This window comes from Panthera uncia (assembly GCF_023721935.1).
Source record: "Panthera uncia isolate 11264 chromosome C1 unlocalized genomic scaffold, Puncia_PCG_1.0 HiC_scaffold_4, whole genome shotgun sequence".
NCBI lineage: Eukaryota > Metazoa > Chordata > Mammalia > Carnivora > Felidae > Panthera > Panthera uncia.
In genome coordinates, this window is record NW_026057585.1 from 37,339,950 (window position 1) to 37,359,907 (window position 19,958).

Consider the following 19,958-nt stretch of genomic DNA (forward strand, 5'->3'; position numbering starts at 1 on the left):
CATACACATTTACTCAACATCTATACAAATGAGCAGAGGATATAATATCATAATTAATATTTTTATCATTCAATCAAGAATATTTGATTTCTATCAAGTATTTCTATCAAATATTTGATTTCTCTGATAACTTACAAAGAACGTCAGGGCTATTTTAAACCGGTAAGCATTCATTGCCAATTAACTTCCCTGTCATTAGCATCACCAATCTAATACCAATAATGCTTTTACAATCATAAATTAGCTTTTCAGTAACACATTTGCTTTGCAATGGATTCAAATTTCACGACTTTAAAAGCCACTCAGTAGTCTACCTCCAAATTTAAGACAAAACAAGTAGAACTTACCCTAGCTGTGCCTTTCCAATAACCTCACAGAAGTTATGCACTCTGTGACAGTTACTGTTCCTCACGTTAACAATTTTCCTGGAATGAATTCTCTAGTAACCCTTACCTCTCTGTGAAGGGAGGTGTGATATTTGAGGGAAAAGGGTAATGAACTGTAGTATCCGACTCCATTTTCCGGTGCCTATCATATTTAGCACCAACAATGATAAGATATCTTTGTTTATTTAAGACAATGAAGTTGGCAGTACAGGATTCCTATCAATAACTCTATGGAATAAGAGCATTTGTATACTTTTGTAAAAACGTACCATCATAATCTTATTGAAGTGTAATTGCTGTTGCTAATATCCTTACCCTGGTATGAAAATGCTCTGGATAAACGTAGCATAGACTTGTTAAGATAATACATAACCACGCTGAGAGGTTAATACTTATATAAAAGCCCATGCCAGTACCATAAATCTCTTTATTAGACAACAGTTTCCTTGCTTAGAGGGTCATTCTGTGTAACAGTAACAATCTGACTTTTCACATTAGTAAAGCTTAGCTAATAAAACAGTCCCTAACAATGAATTTCATTAAGAAACAAAGCCTCTTAAAATACAAAATAAATATTTTTACTTGTCATATCATTCCTTGGTAAACTACGGGGGAAAATGAACTATTACATCTCTTTTCAAGGATGCGTAAAAGGATAACCCTTCTTTTTTTCCAACAAGCAAATTCTGAAGTAACATTTTTACTAAAATGTAAAAATAAAAATAAATAAGCTCATTTTTAGTATAACTTAATATTCTATCCCATCCTTAAAATTCCTGGCACAATTACGCATATGATATGAAAAATTTTGTTCACTGAAAAGAACCAAATGCCACTAAAGGCATTTGATTCATCCTGATTACCAAAACACCTGATCACAAAACTCTCAAGTATTTGAGTATCTGGCTTATAATTTCTTAGAAATTTAGCTGACACAATGTTCATAAATATAATTCAGTTTTTTAAATTAAGTACTATCTATCTTGCCTGCATTCATTTTTTTCCAAGTTAGTCAGCAATTTTCTAAACCATTTGATATTAGGTCCTTACTGGTAGTGTCCCTGTTTAAGTGTCACTGCACGAATCGGTCCATTATTGCAAGTAAAAGTCATTAATCCAAAGTGATCATTTTTGTTTCAGAAAACAGCATATACAACTCATCTAATTTGATCTCCTAATTAAATGTAGAGGAATAGAATTTACTACTTACTATTCAGTGACCACTTTATAACATTTTACGTTAATCTGCAAAATTTTCTAAAAAATCCAGATGTCTCTTTCAACAATTATTAGATATTTAAATAAGACCCAGTTCTACGGACATCCGGAGCTTTGGCCAATCATAAAAATAGTTATCACCTCAAAAAATGAATCTGATTCATTATCTTTGTTACCTTTCAAGTTTCTACTAAATAAGGAAAGGTAAAAAGCACATTTGTGATCTGTGAATACAGGAGATGATAAATACTTGGGCATTTAGTATATTAAATTTCACTATAAATTTCACTACTTGGCTAATCCCAAATACTTTACTTTCCTTAGAACAATTTTTCTCAAAAATTTTAAGTATGTCAAAAATATAATTTTCAAAAAAACAGTACCAACTGATACTGCCTTGATTATTTTATCTCATATACAAGCTCCCTCTGCAGGTAATAACAAGGGTTAGCAAAAATATCTGAAACACGCAGCAGTTGCCTGGTACAGATGCAGGTCACCATTGTACAAAAATCTTATTATCGAGAGTCTCCTCCTTAGCAATTATCTGATTAAAATAACTGCTTCTGAAAATTTGTGGTTCAACATGATTATTCTTGTCCCTCAGCTTGGCTAAGAATGCAGCTTGAGAAGGCAGGATATACAAACTTTTCAAAGTCACCCAGGAGTCACTCTTACAAAGTGTATTTCAAGGAAAAGAAAACATTACCTTGCTTACGCAGCACAAGCCTGAAATGATAGACCACCCAAAACAAAGCTGTTCAACATGTTTATCTGATGCATCTTCTGATCCCAAAGTAAACAACCAAAGGTGGTATTTTAGGATTGACTTCCATTGAAAGATAAAAGATGAATCTCAAATAAACGCAGTTAACTTCTACATTCTCTTCTTATTTAGAATGATTCTAAAACTTAAGTCAGGAAGTATTTACTTCTGAAAAAATAAATTTATTTTCATTAATTCAGTATAAAAAGAAAAAGAAAAACTGATTTGATTCGCAAAATGCAAATCCACTATATATCCCTTCCATAAATATCCCTTCCATTATATATTTTTTTCAGAATCTGTTTTAGGTTTCCCCTTACACACTCTCCTCCTTACTATATTCCTTTCTTCGGGTACACAGAGATAAGGTGCACCTCTGCAAAGGGAACGGGGTAAAAAGGCAAAGAAAGTTAAGAGTGGTTTCAAAGTCTTGGGGGCAGTGTATTACCAAAAAATTACTGTTGGACAATTTCATGTCTCCCTGATTTCTCTCTTCAAACATGTACATGCCACCTTTATAACATACAAGCAGTGACTAGAAATTTGAGGCATTCAGTCTGACTTCTCTATAAATGAACAGACAAGCTGATGAAGTGTTTTTTTAACTAAGATCCTTATCAAATAAATGTAAATTATAAAAGATGTGCTCACTTTCATGCTAAACATACAGAAGTATCAGTTAAATTTCTTTTCTACTTAAAGAAAACAAGGTTAAAAGGTTAAAGGGAAAGGCAACTTATAACAAGCAGCATTTGTAGTGAGTGTTTTACTTAGAAGAAAAATCTAATTTTTTCACTTATATTTTTAAATATTCAGACCTAGTTTAAAACCAAAGACAATATGAAAAGTGACTTCCAGCAGGGCTATGGGTACCACAACACTTGCAGCAGAAAAAAGGAAGGTGGGGGGAGAAATCACTATTACTCATCTATAGAGCCATCCAGAGGAAGCACCTAATATCCAAATATTATCCTTCTCATGACATTCACGGAATTTTGAAAGGACAAAAACAGTTAAATGTCCTTAGTGAGAGTGAAAGGTCTAGGACATCATAATTCTAGTATAATTTTTATTTGTTGATGCCTATAAAGCAAAATGAAGTGTTTTAGAATTACGCCCACCTTTTTTAAAATGGAAAACAAGATGCATAGAGTGAACCAATTCTTCATTTAATATATTAAGCCTTTTTCAAATTCTTCAAAACTATGCACAATCACTGGGATACAAATGCATAAGCTTACATCACTGAAATTAATGTTTCCCAAACTGTCTTGGACATTACCCACAGCCAAGCCAGGAATTTTAAGAATTAAAACACATCATAAGCATCTCAAGATAAAGAGCACAAAGATGAGTGGAGAAAATATTGTGTAAAAAATGTGTTCTGTAAGTTCTAATCAATAAACATAGTAATAAACAGTAAAAAATGGTAGGCTTTCAAGGCAGAGGAATAAAATTTCTGTGTGGAAAGTACCAATGGAATAAGGAAAATAGTAATTCGAAATAGAAACACGCTGCTTCAAAGTAAAGACACAGGGAAAATCATTTTTGACAGATTTTTAACCTTAATTGCAGTTGAGAATTGATTAACTAAATATAATCTACATAAAACAGAAATGTATCAACTAAAGACCTTATCTAAAATCTTATAATGATTCACTCATTATACGGAGAACGGCCGTAACAGTATTCCATTTTAAGAATAAATGTTTAAAATTAGAACTTTCTTTATAAACAAAACAGAAATCTCTTTTGCTCTCTTTATAGACGCTATTTACTATCCTTTACAAGAGAAAGCATTAGTCACAAGCAAGGTCACCTAGCCCACCCCCCCAAGCCCACCCCTGCAGCCTAGGACCATTTTTGACAGTAATTGGGGTTAGATTATTCTGTCATCGAAATCCAGGGCAATAATCTGTTTGAGGCATGAGCTGATGTAAAAATACCTACAAAATGAGACAAAGTGGGGGTAGCACAAGCATTTCATGATCCAAAGGCAGTAAATACCTTTGAGAACAAAATAGAGATTAACTAGGTCATATCATTTTCAAAATCAGTTTAAAAACAGATATTTTAATCGTACATAGAAAAAGGGTTAGTTTTGCTCTTTCAGTTATTAGGTAATATACTTTAATTCCTTTCTTGATCAAATATATACACACATGTACATACATAAGCATAGAATTTATATTCTTTTTCCTTTGTATATATATCAACATTTATTGACAGCTATTGGCTATTGATATATATACAAAGGAAAAGAATATAAATTCTATGCTTATGTATGTACATGTGTGTATATATTTGATCAAGAAAGGAATTAAAGTATATTACCTAATAACTGAAAGAGCAAAACTAACCCTTTTTCTTTTATGAAGAACTTCATGGTGCATTTTTCATTATTACAATGGCTAAAGATATTATTATTCATCTAGAAAAAGATACAGGGTTGTATCTGGTTTTGTTCGAGCAAAATAATATGCCTTTGAACTGATAGAGGTCTAAAGTTACCCACCTTTTCAACTTCTTCCATCTCTCTGGCCAAGAACTAACAATTCATTTTTATCTGTGTCTTTTTTCTACTATCAGATTAAAAAACAACAACAGCAACAACAACATTTTTGAAGTTACTTAATGCATCTTAAGCAGAATTAAGATTTGGTCATTATTTCCGAATGTTAACTTCTGCTTAACCTGCCTGCTTTGTAATATTTATATTTTTACTAAAATATTGAATCTATCCTTATAAAAAGTCTCCCAAAGTTTTTCTGTGTTTTGGTTTTGGTTTTTGTTTTGGGGGTGTTGTTTTGTTTTGTTTGCTTTAGACAGGCTTCTTTTAAGGCAACTAATTTCAATACTGAAATTCAGAGATTAAGGTGTAATCCCTGTGCGTGAACCTTAATGTTTATAACGTACTCCTCACAGATTGGAAAAATCAATGACAAGACCAACAGGGGCCCGTTTTGCTCAACATAGGTTTTCTTGTCAGGTAGTGATTAATGCTGTGCTCTGTAGAGGGAGACATTACATCCGGGCTAAAACAGACCTAAATTTTACCCTCAGGCAGAAATCTGATTTAAACATCTCTATTTAAAGTGACATTTGTCCTCCCTTTTCAACTGGTTTCCCCAGAAATTCCAGGAAGTTGACTTCATGACCTAAAAACAGCCGGGTGGCTGTGAGCAGCAGTTGTGCCTGTTCTCGCACTTCGGGAAATCTGGGTGCCAGAATGAATCAAGGTGGTCATAAAACAGGTGCCCCGCTATCCGCTAGGATGAATCCCATGCCACCTTATTGCTACAAGAATTTAAGACTTAAAATTCCTTACAGTTCTAGAGTCAGTGGTAAAAATTTTTCAAATGTGTTTTGCTGCTGATAATAACCTAGCTATTCATACTGATGGACTAAGTTTCTTTCGATTCCTAAAATTACATCTCATATTTCATTACACTCATCTGAAAGATCAGCTGATTACAAATTCTAGAAATCCAGAAAAGCAACTACTACCAAAAAAAAAAATCTCTAAAACAAAACAGAAGATGCAAGTAGAAACGGTTTCTTGTACATCATGTAATACCTTCCATAAAAACAAAAAGGGAAAGCAAAAAAAAAAAAAAAATGTTCATATAACAAAAGTCACCAAGTAAACAAGACATATGCATATTAAAACAGGCACCAATATCCTTACACTGTGAAACATGGTAGCTTTTGATATTATTAAGCAATTTAGACACTGTTGGCAAGTTCCTACTAACCAAGGTAATCTAATTTCTGTTGCTTTTCAATGTAAATTGATTTTTTTTTCTTTTAGCCGTTCTGGTAATTGAACAAATTTATACAACTGTGATGGGATTTTACTTACCACTACACAATGCATAAAATTCTCTAAGAAGACAAACTATATTACTTCATAAAACTGCATTTTTGTTGTAATTAAACAAATTGTATTTAAACTTGCTCTGTACTTCAAAGCAATCAATAGTATTTTGCTGTAAGCTGCACTTTATTTGCAGGTGTTAAGCACCAGGCTAGGTTCCTTTATTCCATCTACCTTTTTTTAAGATAATTTTTATTGGCAAAATATGAGAGATTTTTTCCTTAAGAAATAAGTGTTTAAAAATCATTTCTTAAGAATATATTAGGAAGTATCTGGAGATTATTGCCTACATTTAGTCTATTAGATAAATGACCGAAAAAGATTATTTTAAAGTATTTTTGGTTGATTAAGACTTTTTCTTATGACACAATGATCCACTTAAAAAACATCTACTTACATAACATAGCATTAAGAGATCTTCAAAGTTTATAACATACACTTAACAAAACCTATACACTAAAGTCAAAATACCACATTGAAGTCCTGAAAAAAATTTAGGGATTCCAGACCCAGTTATATAGTGTCTCCTTTACAAGTTATTCACACTTAGGTCAAGAAAAATGTCATCATTTTAGGATTCTAATTCCCTAACTCCAACCATTAACTATCTCTGTGTTAAACAATCCATTTCTTAAGCGTTTTCTTACAACATTAAAAAAAAAAAATCACTACTTGACCAATGTTGACTAGCAAAAAGATTTCAGAGAACAGTCTCAATTTTTCTGATAACATCAAGTCTAATTACAGTAATCGGGGTGATTAAATACTTTTCAACCTTTCAACCTTCAATCAAGAATTATTTGAAGAGATGAATATTTAGGTGGGGCTCTACACTAATTAGTGTTATGTAAGAGAGAAGTTAACTAAGCTATGATTTTAATCTATGTTAAAAATAGAAATGTTTTAACTTTCTTGAAAATAGTTACAAAACAGTTATCTATTTAGGTAATGTGAACTAATATTTAAACAAATTACCTTAGGAACTGATATGACCAAAACATAAACAGGATTTTGAGGCCTCTTGAGGTCTAGAAGCTAAAGTTGCTTTTTTAACGCTTGATCAAAATCATCAGTTTGCAAAATTCTTCAGCTAGGTATTTCTGCAAATAATCTGATGAACCTTTTTTCATAATCCCACGTTTCATTTTTAAATTTTGCTGGCTTGAAAAGAATTTCGCTTTAATTTTACGTGAACCTGTTCTGCAGAAAAGCAGACAGATATCAAATGTGTACCTCTCCTTCAAGACTCAAGATCAGATGCGGTGAACATGAAGAGGCAAAGTGTACAGTCTTTGAGGAGACTTTTCGTAAAAATAGCAATCCTGAATTCTTCATTCACTACATTCTTCAAATTTCCAAAACTGTATTTCATTCCTGATCTAAATACAGTTAATCTGTGTTCCTAAATACCAGCAATTGGGCAAGTGTTATGGATTCTTATTAAAATGAAAACGATTTCTCTCAGGTAGGTATAGTGTGCGTAGCCCACACCTTAGAGTACATCGTAATGCTCTCTTCATCTCATACTACATCTGTCAATAAACTAAGTGTGATTGGAGTATTTATCCACAAAATTTAGGTCAAATAAATATTTTGATAGAAAATACCGCAATAACATTTTATTACTATGGTGTACAGATTTCCAGTTACCTCTTGACCTTCCCAACTTCTCAATCTTAGCTCACATATTCCTATGTTACTTAAGACATTAAAATATTATTTTAGATCTTTTAATAAAATACAGAAAGCCTCAATAATGATCAAATAAAGATCTAACCTTAAGTAAACCTTGGTTTTAATGCTCTCCTCTTGCTTACTTTAGGAAAGGAAACGCCCAGAAGCTTGGTGTTAACGTTTCTGCTGATTGTGAAAATTACAGCAATAAAAAACTCCAACTCCTTGCCTTAAGACTTTTAGTACTACTTCCATGTGAGATCCATATATTTAATATTAGTTTTTATAACATTTGGAAGTTTTGTTGTCTGCTTTGATGTTAGTCCATTAACAAAGCAGAGTGAAAAGCCTGAAAAAATTATATTTATTGGCAATTCTCAAATCAAAACCGGAAGTAATTGGTTTGTTCTACCCCCCCCCCATGACTTAATACTCTGATTTCCCCAACTACCTGCTCCCAGAGCTATCTGCATTTCTAAATTCATTTTCTGTTGCCAACACATAGTAACCCACAATGATTGAAAATGGCAGCTGAAGTGCTCCTAGAACACATTAATTTTTCTCTAAGTAGTCCAATTTTGTCATTGAAATGTTGAAAAATCTTTTCACTGCATTTTACACCTTTAGAGATTTGCTGAATTCAGGGTCGCCATCATATAAAATGAAGAGCAATGTTTTCAAGACAATTTTTAGATTATCACTAATAGCTCTAAAGGATAATGTTTTCTTTATACCGCTCTGCATTCAAAGCAGACTAGTTAACAGCAACTTAAGTGCAATAATAGCAATTACATCAATGTGGGCATTTTTACCTCAAAAGTACTTCTTAGACAACTGAAGGGACCAGATAAATAATAAACTATCATAAAATGATTTCAGGGGAATGATACAATTTGAATGCCACTAAAAAACCATCTGAATAAAGAATCTTATTAAACTAAAACCTAAAAATGTTAGGCAATTAATGATACTTTCCCCTCCAACATTGTTCATCACAGTTAATCTTCACTATTAGAATAAAACCAAGGAGTCCGAACATTAATTAAATTAAAAAAGCCCTTCTCTAATGAAAGAATATAAATTCATGTTCAAAATCAACCAACCATCAAAGATAAAACTATAATAAATATGGGTTCCAAAACCTTCTCTGAGGTTCATTTTCATCTTAAAACCAGGCTTTAGGAAATCTTAAGCTAAATAAATAAAAGCAACGCTTGCCCAGAAGTTGATGAAAAAGTTATCCCTTGACCCATCTGCTTGCCATAAAATGACCCAAATGACCCAAGTACTTGTTCTCGTTTCTTCACTTACGGATACTGAGTTGTTAAAAGAAATTCAAAGAACATATCTCTCTGCAAATGTAAAAAAACATTAACCAATATGCTATAAATATTAGCAAAAATAAGCCAACTTTAAGCTGAATTCTTGAGTTTACGGTGTTTGATAAAATACAAAATTTTGGAGACAAAACAATCAATATTCAAAAAGAATTACCTCTACTTAAATAGAATTCACAAATTATCTGAGTATCACCTAGGACCCTTTTTCAAATGCACACTTGCTGTAGAAGTTGCATTAACAAAGTTCATGCTGAGTTTTTAATATTCAAACTCTCCATTGATTTTTTTCCCTTTAATTTAGCAAGTGTAATAAAAACTAAGTTTCCTAGGCATAAAAATGAGTGTCCCTTTATCACAAGATCTCTATTGTTTTATAGACTAATTAAAAGCCTTTCTTTCCCATTTTACTAATATTAACAAAGTGTAGGCCCTAGGAAAGTATTAAGTTAGAAGGAAAAGCTTTCTCAGTCTCTTCCACTGAAGGGACCCCAAAAGACAGGCAACAGTGACTATCATAAAATAAAAGGTCACCCTTTTTCTAGGAACAAACCATTTATCAATGGAAAATAATTGTCTTGCCATTTGCAAGGGCTCCACAGCAATAGACAATGTTTTTCGCTCACATAATTACAAAACAGTGAAAGTTCAGAAACACAGCCTGAATCCACCTCCCTATTTTTACCCTTTACAATTCTCATTGCCCTTTGGGCCTCTGCTTGGAAGCAAATGGAAGACAGGCTGAAGTTTTCTCAATTGAGCTGAAGCTAAGAAACCTTTGATATGCTAATAGTCCCCTTCAAACGGTAAGAATTCACACTTGCATTAATTCAAACAATTTGTGCAGAATGATGTGAAATGGCACCTCTTTTAGAGGCAAGCAACAAAAGGAGAGAATCGGAATGTCTGAAGGAACTAAACAACAGAACATTTGTTCTGCAGTATTCTCTCTATCATGCATAAATTTCCTGGAAAGTGGAGGGAGGGACAACAAAAAGTTCCACAACACACCTGAACAGAAGTGGATTTTCTTCCGTAAGGTTTTCCAAGTATTATAAAGAGGCTAAATTTAAAGTTTCAAAGTTACCTTCTTACCTAGGTCAAGAGTCCCATAACAACTTGGAATTTTGCTTAAGACGCTTCACAAACCATTCTATTTTTCTGCTATGGACGCATATTGCCTCTTTAGTACCCATCCTTTAAGGTTTGCCCAAGATCAGACTTGATTTAGTAAGAGACATCCCAACAGGCAATTATTTACCAAACGGATGTGACTTTTTTTCATTGTGCAACTAGACTTGAGCAAAGGGCAAACTCGGTGGGGCCCGTTCCAGACACAAACACTGACAAGGGAAATGAATGAACCAACAGCGCCCGTTAAATATACGCCTCTGGAAAGAGGAAGAGAGAAGTACACAAACTGTAAAGGCTGCAGAAGAAAATGTAAGAATTGGGGAGGGGGTGGGGAGAAGAGTGCCTTAGAACCCGGCCTTTGTAACGGAAACCATATGGTTGGTGGCTGCGGCTCAGACGCTCCCAGGCTGCTTGGAGGAGCTGCTAAGCAGCCTGACACCTTTCAAGAAACAGGAGGAAAACATTTCCTCGGTCTGAATCCGAGACGACACAGTTTGCATCAGGAAGAACGGAATGAGAGGGCCCGGGAAGGGGGGAAAGGATGAGGGGGGAGGAGTCCATAGAAGACTAGGAAAGTAGACGGACACCGCAGGACCTGTCCCTCCAACTATGCTTTTAGAGGACGGAGTGAGCAGAGGATTAAAAAAAAAAAAAAAAAAAAAAATACGCGAAAGACATACGTTCCTTAGCCTCCGATCAGCGTCACTTTGGGCACAAAGTAAAGCTTCCAGCGATTTTCCCTAACCCCAGCCCCGCAGTTTGGCGAAAGGAACAAACTTTACTGATCCCAAGCGAACGAGTCCTGCAAGCGTGCCTCCCCACTGCTAGGACGCTTTTGTCGCTTTGCCCGCCCTCGCCTCCCTACCAGAGGGGTCGGGTCGCACCAGCCAATCAAGGAGCCCACGCTCGGTTAGCCCGGGGGTCTCCCCTTTCCTCGCGCTCCTCCCACGCCTCTTCCTCCCAGCGGATCCCCACTCGGCACCCCCATCCTACAAACCAAGCTTCCCGAGATTCCCAACCCCACAGCCACCCCAGGGGCCCACAGCCGGCAACTTCTCCCGCAGGCCCAGAGCGGCCCGCTGCTGCCCTCTCACTGCGGGTCCGGGAGGCTCTCTGCCCTCCCCAGGGCCCGCCGGGTGCCGGCCCCCGTCACCCGCCCGCCCCGCGGGGCCGCCCCTAATCGTTGCCAGCACCCGCACCGGCCTGGCCACATCTGGCTGCGCTTTGCTGTCATCCTCACCTCTCCACACCACCTAACCACCGACGAGAAGAAACAACACCCCTCAACAACTGACCCGGTCCCTCCCCCCACCGCCCACTTCCCCCGAACTAGCTCCCGGCGCCCGGCCTGCGGGCTCCACTTACAGCCCGGGACAGGTCTGCAGCGGGCGGGGCGGGGGGGGGGACTGGGCCCCGCACCCCGAGCAGAGCGGCCCCGCAGAGGGCGCGCCCCACATCTCCCGCCCCAGACGGGCTGTAAAAGGGCGAGCGGCACCTCCCGACCCAAGCTTTCAGAAAATCAAAAAATGCATAAACCAATCCTACTCCCCTGACGCCCCCCTGCAAACAGACTGAAGCCTAGAGAGCGTTACAACACCTCCCCGAGAAAAGGAGAGGCTGGCTGGACGGGACTGGAGTTCTGCGTATCGATTTCCGAGGAGAGGAGGTGGGGGGAGGGGGGAGCAGCAAGAGCGAGCGCGAGTCTCCCCCTCCGCCCGGCCGAACATAAACAGCCGAGCCCCAACTCACCCGCGGCTCCCTCCACCTCCAGCATCCACCCCCGGGCAGGAGGCGCAAAGCAAACAGGTCTCCGAAGCCCGGCACAGAGGCACATTGTTCGCTCCTGCGGCTCTTACCTCGGTCTGCGAGCGCGCCCCGGGGGCGGGCCGTCTGGCGCGGGGGGCCGCGCGGGGAGAGGAGCAGAGGGCTGCGGCGACCCCGGCCGGTGAGGGCCGAGGCCGGCCGCGCGCGGGTCGCCGGCCGCCGAGTCCGCGCCGGAGGCAGCGCCGCGGCTCGCCGGCCGGACGCGGCGCCGCTGCTCAGCGCGTCCTCCTGCTCGGCCGCCGCCGCCGCCTCCTCCAGCCAAGCAGCCAGCGCCGGGCGGCTCCTGGGGTTAGGTCAACATTTTCCCGCAGTTTCCCACACGCCGCTCCGCGAGAGGGGTCCTTTACACACGCGCACACACCCCCAAACCGAACGCTCCCTTAGCAAAATCAAAAATTCGGCAATCAGAGCGAAAGGGGTGGCGGAGGTAAAAGCCCGACAGAGGTGCGCAGACTTGGGAGTCCCCTCGGAGCGGTAGCCGCGGGAGGGGCGGGCAGACGCCGGCGGCGCGAGGCCAACTCAGTTTGTCAGGCGAAGCCCCTCAGCCCGCCGTCCGCGCCGGCCGCACTGGCATCCCTCGCGCCGACCCTGCGGCCTGGGGCGGGAGGCAGCGGCGGCCCCTCCTCACATTTCGGGACTCCGGGCCGAGGCTGAGCGGTGGCCGCTGCCCCACGAAAAGCAGAAGGCGAGGACACGGGCTCGGGGAAGCAGGGAGGTGCACGGAAGAGCCACGCCACGCACAGCTACGGAGGGGAGCTGCCCCCCAACAATCCCAAGGAATTCTCCGGTAAGCTCCCGATTTCGCTCCGGCACCTCTGCGAGTGTGTGTGTGAGCGGAGAGAGAGTGAGAGGGAGAGAGAGGGAGAGAGAGGGAGAGAGGGAGAGAGACGGGGGAGCGCGAAGTCCTGACACAGACTCTCGGCGAGGGCTGAACTGGAGTCACCTCCAGCCTCCTCCTCCTCCTCCTCCCCAAATCCCCACCTACCTACCCCCCCTCCCCGAGTCCGACTAATCATATAAACATATTAGCGTGTACAGCGGCAAAGGACAAATCTCTCCCTCCTGATTTTTCCAGCAAGGGGCTCAGGCAAACTCTAAAGAAGATTACAGGCAGCTAAGTACAAAACGTGGAGCAGATAATCTATAACTCATTGCCGCCCAATGGCCATTTTCCACTCCATTTGAGCAGCTGCGGCGGCGGTGCGCCCGAGGAGGGGGGAGGGGAGCGAAAGGGGACACTCACGGGCTCGAGCTGTTCGAGTGGCGGCGGCGGTGGCCAGGCAGCCGCCAGAGCACAGGCCGGCCCCGGCTCCGCCGGCGGGGCGGCCGCAGGGCTGTCCGGGCAGCGGCGGCAAGGGACGCGCGCACTCGGCCTCGGAACGCGCCCTGGAGGCGGCCTGCGGCTGCTGGAGCCCCTCCTCTGCCTCCCCGTCGGCTCGCCACCCCCCCTCCCCGCCCTCAGTCCCGGGCCTCCGCATCCAGCCTCCCCCCGCCCCCCGCACCATCAACACACCCATTCAACCCCGACCCCCAGCCCCCAAACTCCACTCACTGCGCGCTCGGTCCTCCGCGCGCTCCTCCGGCGCGCGCTCTCCATCCTGTCCACACACACGCACTTTAAAAACATTTATTTTATTTCTGGAACCGGGTGAAGGGTATTTGGGAGAGCGCGGCGGAGCGCGGCGCTCGGGTCTCCGAGGCAGGGCGCAGGGGGCTGGCTAGCGGCTCGAGGGGGGGTGGGGGGTCCTCCCCTCTTCCCTGTAGGCCCCGGAGCTTTCTCCTTGCCTGCACTTCGGAGAGGCGCCCAGGATGCGTCTTTTACCCACCCCGTCTCCAGGTTTTCTCTTTTCTCCACGCAGCGAGCCGGAGGCTTCGAAACTTTTAGTTTCCGCAGCCCTCCTTTTGTGTGACTGCTCCGAGGAGAAAAGAACGTCTGTTCGCCGCGGTTGCCTCCGTCCGGCTGCGGCGCGCGGGGGACGCTCCAGGGTTAATGCGTCTTTGATACCTGAGATTTCCGGCGCGCTCGTTAATGAAAGTTACATTTTTAAAAATTGCGGTGACTTTTTCTTTGTAGTTACACAGACCTAGCCAAACTTTGACTTTATTGACTATATTTCACAAGAGCGTTTTGTTTGTTTTTGATTAAACCCACCAGGATAAGCAAAGGAAGGAAAGGAGACTACAAGGCTCTTTACTCGCAAGTGCATTCATCGTGCTGTTAGGTCTGTTTCCCTCATTTCCTTACATTGAAACTGCTTTTGCTCTTGTCCTCCGACCACACTTCCTTGCCACTTCTCAGTTGGTAGTGTTGTCAGCAAACAGCCAGGCAGCTCCCACGATGGACCTGAGCTTAAGGGAACAAACCACGACGGGACAAATCACGCTTGAAAAATATTTTAAAGCCAGTTTAAGTGTCCTCTGCATACGATGAAAATCAAAACTGTTTTTTTTTTCTTTTGAATTATAAAATCTCTAAGCTGAAAGCCATTAAGTTTTCAGATGTAGTTCTCAGTCACTGATACTACTAATGAATGCAGCCATCAATTAAAGAAGCGTGTTTGCATTGGTTTTCAAGAAAAACTGATTCATCAAGATTTAAAACCTCTAGAAAATTGGATGAAACTTGAGCTTCTTTGCTTTCAGAAACTGTACTTTTTGTTGCTGCGGGTATGTTGCAGTCATCATACTTCAGAAATCATTTCAAACAACAATGTTATTAAAATGTCAACAGCAGATCGTTCAAAAGACTTGAAGACTCTAAATACCTATCAGTATTTTGTCACAAAGCCAGATATTTGCAGTGCTAAAGTAAATCCAGCTATTGGTCAAGTTTGTTCTCAGCTTGTAAAAAATCATAAGTTAAAAGTACACATGTGCAAATAACTGAAACATACTCTTTTGGTTGATTCATTATACTTCTCAAAACAAGAATCCTTGATGATCAAATTTGTTTCTACTTAATGTATAGATGTTTAAATAATCTCACTATTCCAAAAGATAAGAGGAGCTACTCAGAGCATTTGTACTTTAAACTACATAAACACTTCCATTTGGAATTTCTTAGATAACATAATTCAAATATTATCGACGCAGGATACAAGCTAGTCTGGGGGGAAAAAAACACATGCAGAGATGGTGTGAAACCTTACTATGTACCTAAGATTTTTAAATCTGTCAAAATTATACATACAACAGACCTACCTAGGAAAATTAAACCAGGCTACTTTAGTTGAAAAGAGGCAGAATTATAAAATTCTCAGACCTCAGGGGTCATTTATATCATCTTCTCTGGAATTTAAAATTGTTTTATTCAAGATTATAAGCCAAGTATGTCAAGTTAATAATAATCCACATTTACTGAAAAATGTTAGCCCTTTCTTTTGTTCATCTGTGAAGGTTTTTCACTCATCTGGGCATGATTCACAAGAAGCCCCAATGAGTGCATAGATCAGTCTAATCCTATTTTCTTTTGGGAGGCAAAACCTGGACTGAAGTTTTTATTTAGTGAGCTTAGAAAGTAATCAATAGAATTTTTTGACTGAATCAAGCAGGCCATATGTTGGCTCATTTACTTATTTATTTAACTCTCTCAGAAGGAATTTCTGGAAGAACCCACTGTCTACATTTCATAGGTCTGACATTCTTTGATGCTTGGGACCTAAGTGAGTCACTCTCCACTATGTTTCTGAAGAGGCTACATCACAAAAACAAGGAGGGTGCATAAAAGGGGCAGAAATTGTCAGAACTATAGGGAGTGGAAAATGCGTCATACAGGTTTTTAATTTTAATTCAGTAGGACGTGTATTTTGTAGAGTTCAAAGGGTTCAGCGTTTTTCCTAAGAATATTATAAGCTGGCTATGTTTTTAAAATTACAGCTAAATGTATTCCTTCTCTAGGATGTTTTAAATATTAAAGAATTTTTAATTATTTCCTTGCATTTTACACATAATAATGCTTCAACCTTCTTTGTATCCACAAAAAAGAATGGAAAAAGGGATTTTAATTGCATTGATATATTCAAGATTAAGCTGTTAGCCACAAACCTGCCATTACAAAGGAACACTTAAATGACACATACACATCCAGAAAACGTAATTTGCCTGACACTTCATGACAATTCAAAACATAATTTATAACAATACAGGTGTTATGGTAGAAAAAAATGAAATGAGAAGCTTAATAATGTCTGCAGATGTTAGCAAGTTAAGGGAAGTTGGAGGATATTATGCATTCCCTAAAATCCAATCAATTTAACTAACTCAATCTATATTATTATTTAAGTAATGGCAAAATCATTGACTTATTCATAATACAATACTTGCTAATTGTTTTAAAAAATAAATTCTGCAAAGGACAAAGGAAACACCCATTTCCATTTGTTTTATGTTAAATCAACATCTAACCACTCATGGTGATTTCATTCAAAGAAAACAGAAGGAACTCGTTAGCTTATGTGGTTAGAGAGATTGATGGGCTTCAAACATTTTAACCATATATGTTTTTTCCAACTGTAGAAACTCATGTTTTTAATTTAAGCAACTTTAAGAAACTAAAGATTATTTTATTCTATGTATTCACATACTTCTGATAGAGAAATTATGCTAATTTTTAAAGCTATTACCATCCAAGTACCTTTGTTTAAAGGAAAATGATGAGGTACTTGTCTAAATACAAGTATGAATAACAAGTTTGGGTACCAAATTAGAGAATCTGAAGAAGTATGAAAATGGGCATTAGAATATTGTGATGAGTACAAACCAGTAGAACACAGTAAGTTAACTTCTTCCGACCCCACTCGGCAAACTTGGATATAGATAAGGCAGTTCTAAAAAGGGCAACGTGGAGGTGGACTTGGGTGGACTGGGGGGGGATTGGGGCCTTGATACTGGGCCAAAAACTGTAAGTTTGAGCTACACAGGAATAGAGAACTATTAATGAGAGTAGGCGTATTCGTTATGGGGAGTATGTTTTTGCCTGTGGTAAGAGCGCTGTGAGAGTTGTAAAACAAAACACATAAGTAAACAAGTAACAGGTGAAACTGGTCTAACTTCTAATACAGGAACGGAAATAAAATTAGCTAGATTTCACCCTAAAGTTAACCAATTCCTGTTTCTTTATCATTACTGTTCAGTGATGCTTAGTGCTGAAACTAGCTTTCCTACTCTAGAAAATAAATCTTTTAAAGGTCTAGAGCAGATCAAAGCCAATATGTGAATACCAAACTTAACTAGAACTGGTTGAAAGTTGCTGTCTTTGTTTTTCATTTTAACTTTGCCATGCATGTAGTCTGAAAAGAAATCAAAACTCATTTTCCATGAGAGCAGAAACATATGAAACCATTTGGCAAAGCCAATAAGTTTAACTATTCTCCCAGCTCTCTTCAGGCTGAGTAAATCTTTGTCCAAGAAACCCAAGCTCCATCTAAAATGTAGAGATGCAGTTTCCAAACATTTCAACTATGGTATGCATCTGATCATGTGTGGTAAACTGTGCTTAATGATATTATTTGGAAGTATATAATCACGTATATTATTGAATACTTATCATTTTATAATTAATTTTTTTAAATCCACCAATACAACTGGTAGAATGACTCTGTGCACCTAGAGTGTTTATATGTATGATGGTATATTAAAGGTTGTAAAAATTTTATGCTGTTGTCATTATGATACTCCAAAGTAAGCAAATTAAAAAAGATGTCCTACATAATCATTGTTTCACTGAATCTTACACAACTCTAAGTTAGTCTTTCTTTCCCGTAGATTGTTCCCATAACTCTTGTTGATCTCTGCACTTTGAGGATTTTCTATAATTGGGTCTTATAGGCCTTCTTCTATCAATGTTTCTGTCAAACCTTGAAGTATACCGATAAGAGCATTCATTTTATACAAAAAAGTCTATAACTTCATGTAATAACTATTTTGTTCATCATACAACCAAATATTTTATTAAAGTCCACAGTTTAAAAATAGCCTCCCCAATCGCTTTTTAATACACGCAGAAAACCTCTATCAACAATATAGATGAAATTTCTTTAAATTAAAAAACTATATATTGAGGGGCGCCTGGGTGGCGCAGTCGGTTAAGCGTCCGACTTCAGCCAGGTCACGATCTCGCGGTCCGTGAGTTCGAGCCCCGCGTCAGGCTCTGGGCTGATGGCTCGGAGCCTGGAGCCTGTTTCCGATTCTGTGTCTCCCTCTCTCTCTGCCCCTCCCCCGTTCATGCTCTGTCTCTCTCTGTCCCAAAAATAAATTAAAAAAAAACGTTGAAAAAAAAAAATTAAAAAAAAAATGTTTAAAAAAAAAAAACAAAAAAACAAAAAAAACTATATATTGAAGTTAAACTAAGAGTAACCAAAATCACACCTCTGTTTTGAATGTAAGACATTTGAATGGGCAGTTCTTGGTGAAGCAAACATGCAGTGCTTGGGTGAGAACAAAAGCTAGGCAATGGTTAATAGTAGAGGCAACTCCACTCTCCTGAATCTAAACCCTCAAAGGTAACCAAATAGCAATTTCACCGAAGTCCAAATTGAATTTTTAGTGTCTCTGAGAATGACTTTGATTATTCACATCATAGTTCATTGTAGCACAGCAAACTTCAAAAAGGCTTTTAGGAGTCAGGAAACAAATTCACAAATGCCTTCTTGGCATTTTAGAAAGTCAGTCAAAGATACAATTATATAACACTTCTAACATTTTCATATTAGAAAACATAATTATCTTAAAAAGCATGAAATAATAATAATTCTAATCTATGATCTTAGTACTTTTTAAGCATAAAAATTATTTTGTTTCAGTTTTGAAAAAATTTTATAGTGTAAAATTGTGTAATGTGAGATGTTTGACCTTGACTTTAGTTGATCCTCTCCTTGTATAATTACCTGTTACTAATATTTTTCATTATTTTGTTTTCTAATATGATAGTTATTTTTTTTAACTCCACTTACCTGCTTTATTTTTTAAAGGCCTCTCCTTGTTGCATATTATTTTAATAACCATAAATTTGTCTATGCACGTGGAAAATAGAATAGCAATTTGCAAAGATTTTTCTTCTAAACCTAGCTTTCATCATAGTTTCTTGATAAGATAATAAAATGTTGCCATCTCTGTTTTCAAGAATAATTTAAATCTTTATAATTAAGTTTCAACTTATTGCAGCTCATTACAGTGCATTCTTAAGGTCACTATGAAATCAATCACTTAGGACCCAGACCAAACAATGATGTAATAGGCACATGTTTTTTGATAAGTAAAAGAGCATCAGAAAAGAATTCGTTTTCTTTAAAATTAGCATCCAAATTTAGAATCATACTAAAATGTCACTTACATTGCAAAGGGATACTGAAATGATTTGGAAATGATAAGGTCTTGTTGAGCTATATTCAATGAAAAATTTTTGTTTGAGGTTAAAGAATAAAAACACATAACCTCTCCAGCTATTCCACAATAAAAAGACATTGCTGAATGGTCACCTGGACAATATATTCTTTGAATGGTTTTGTTTCAGTGATGGAGGTGTGTTGCTCTCAACCATCCACCTCCTATCCAACTGTCCTGGTTACCAAAATCACATATCTACAAATAACTCTTCTAGTGCATTAAAAGAGTGCCCCCCTTCATTATGGGAATGTAATTTATGACACCAATTTAATTAGAACTATGTCCTTACCACCTGAATTAATGACCCAAATTCAAACCACATATATTTCATTGTTCAGATAATGTAAAATACACTACAA

At 38.8% G+C, this 19,958-nt stretch overlaps 1 protein-coding gene across 6 annotated transcripts in view; it reads right to left on the bottom strand.

Annotated features, from left to right (window-relative positions):
- Window positions 1-13,951, bottom strand: part of ADGRL2 (adhesion G protein-coupled receptor L2) — a 189,009-nt gene extending 175,058 nt beyond the window's left edge. For 5 of the 6 annotated variants that reach the window (XM_049616926.1, XM_049616923.1, XM_049616925.1 and 2 more), the window contains exon 1: window positions 13,460-13,635. The gene's annotated coding sequence lies outside the window, so the exon portion shown is untranslated. Of the gene's footprint in view, window positions 1-13,459; window positions 13,636-13,768 lie in introns of those variants that run through there. The other variant, XM_049616922.1, reaches the window with a different exon arrangement.
- Window positions 13,952-19,958: the final 6,007 nt, after the last annotated feature.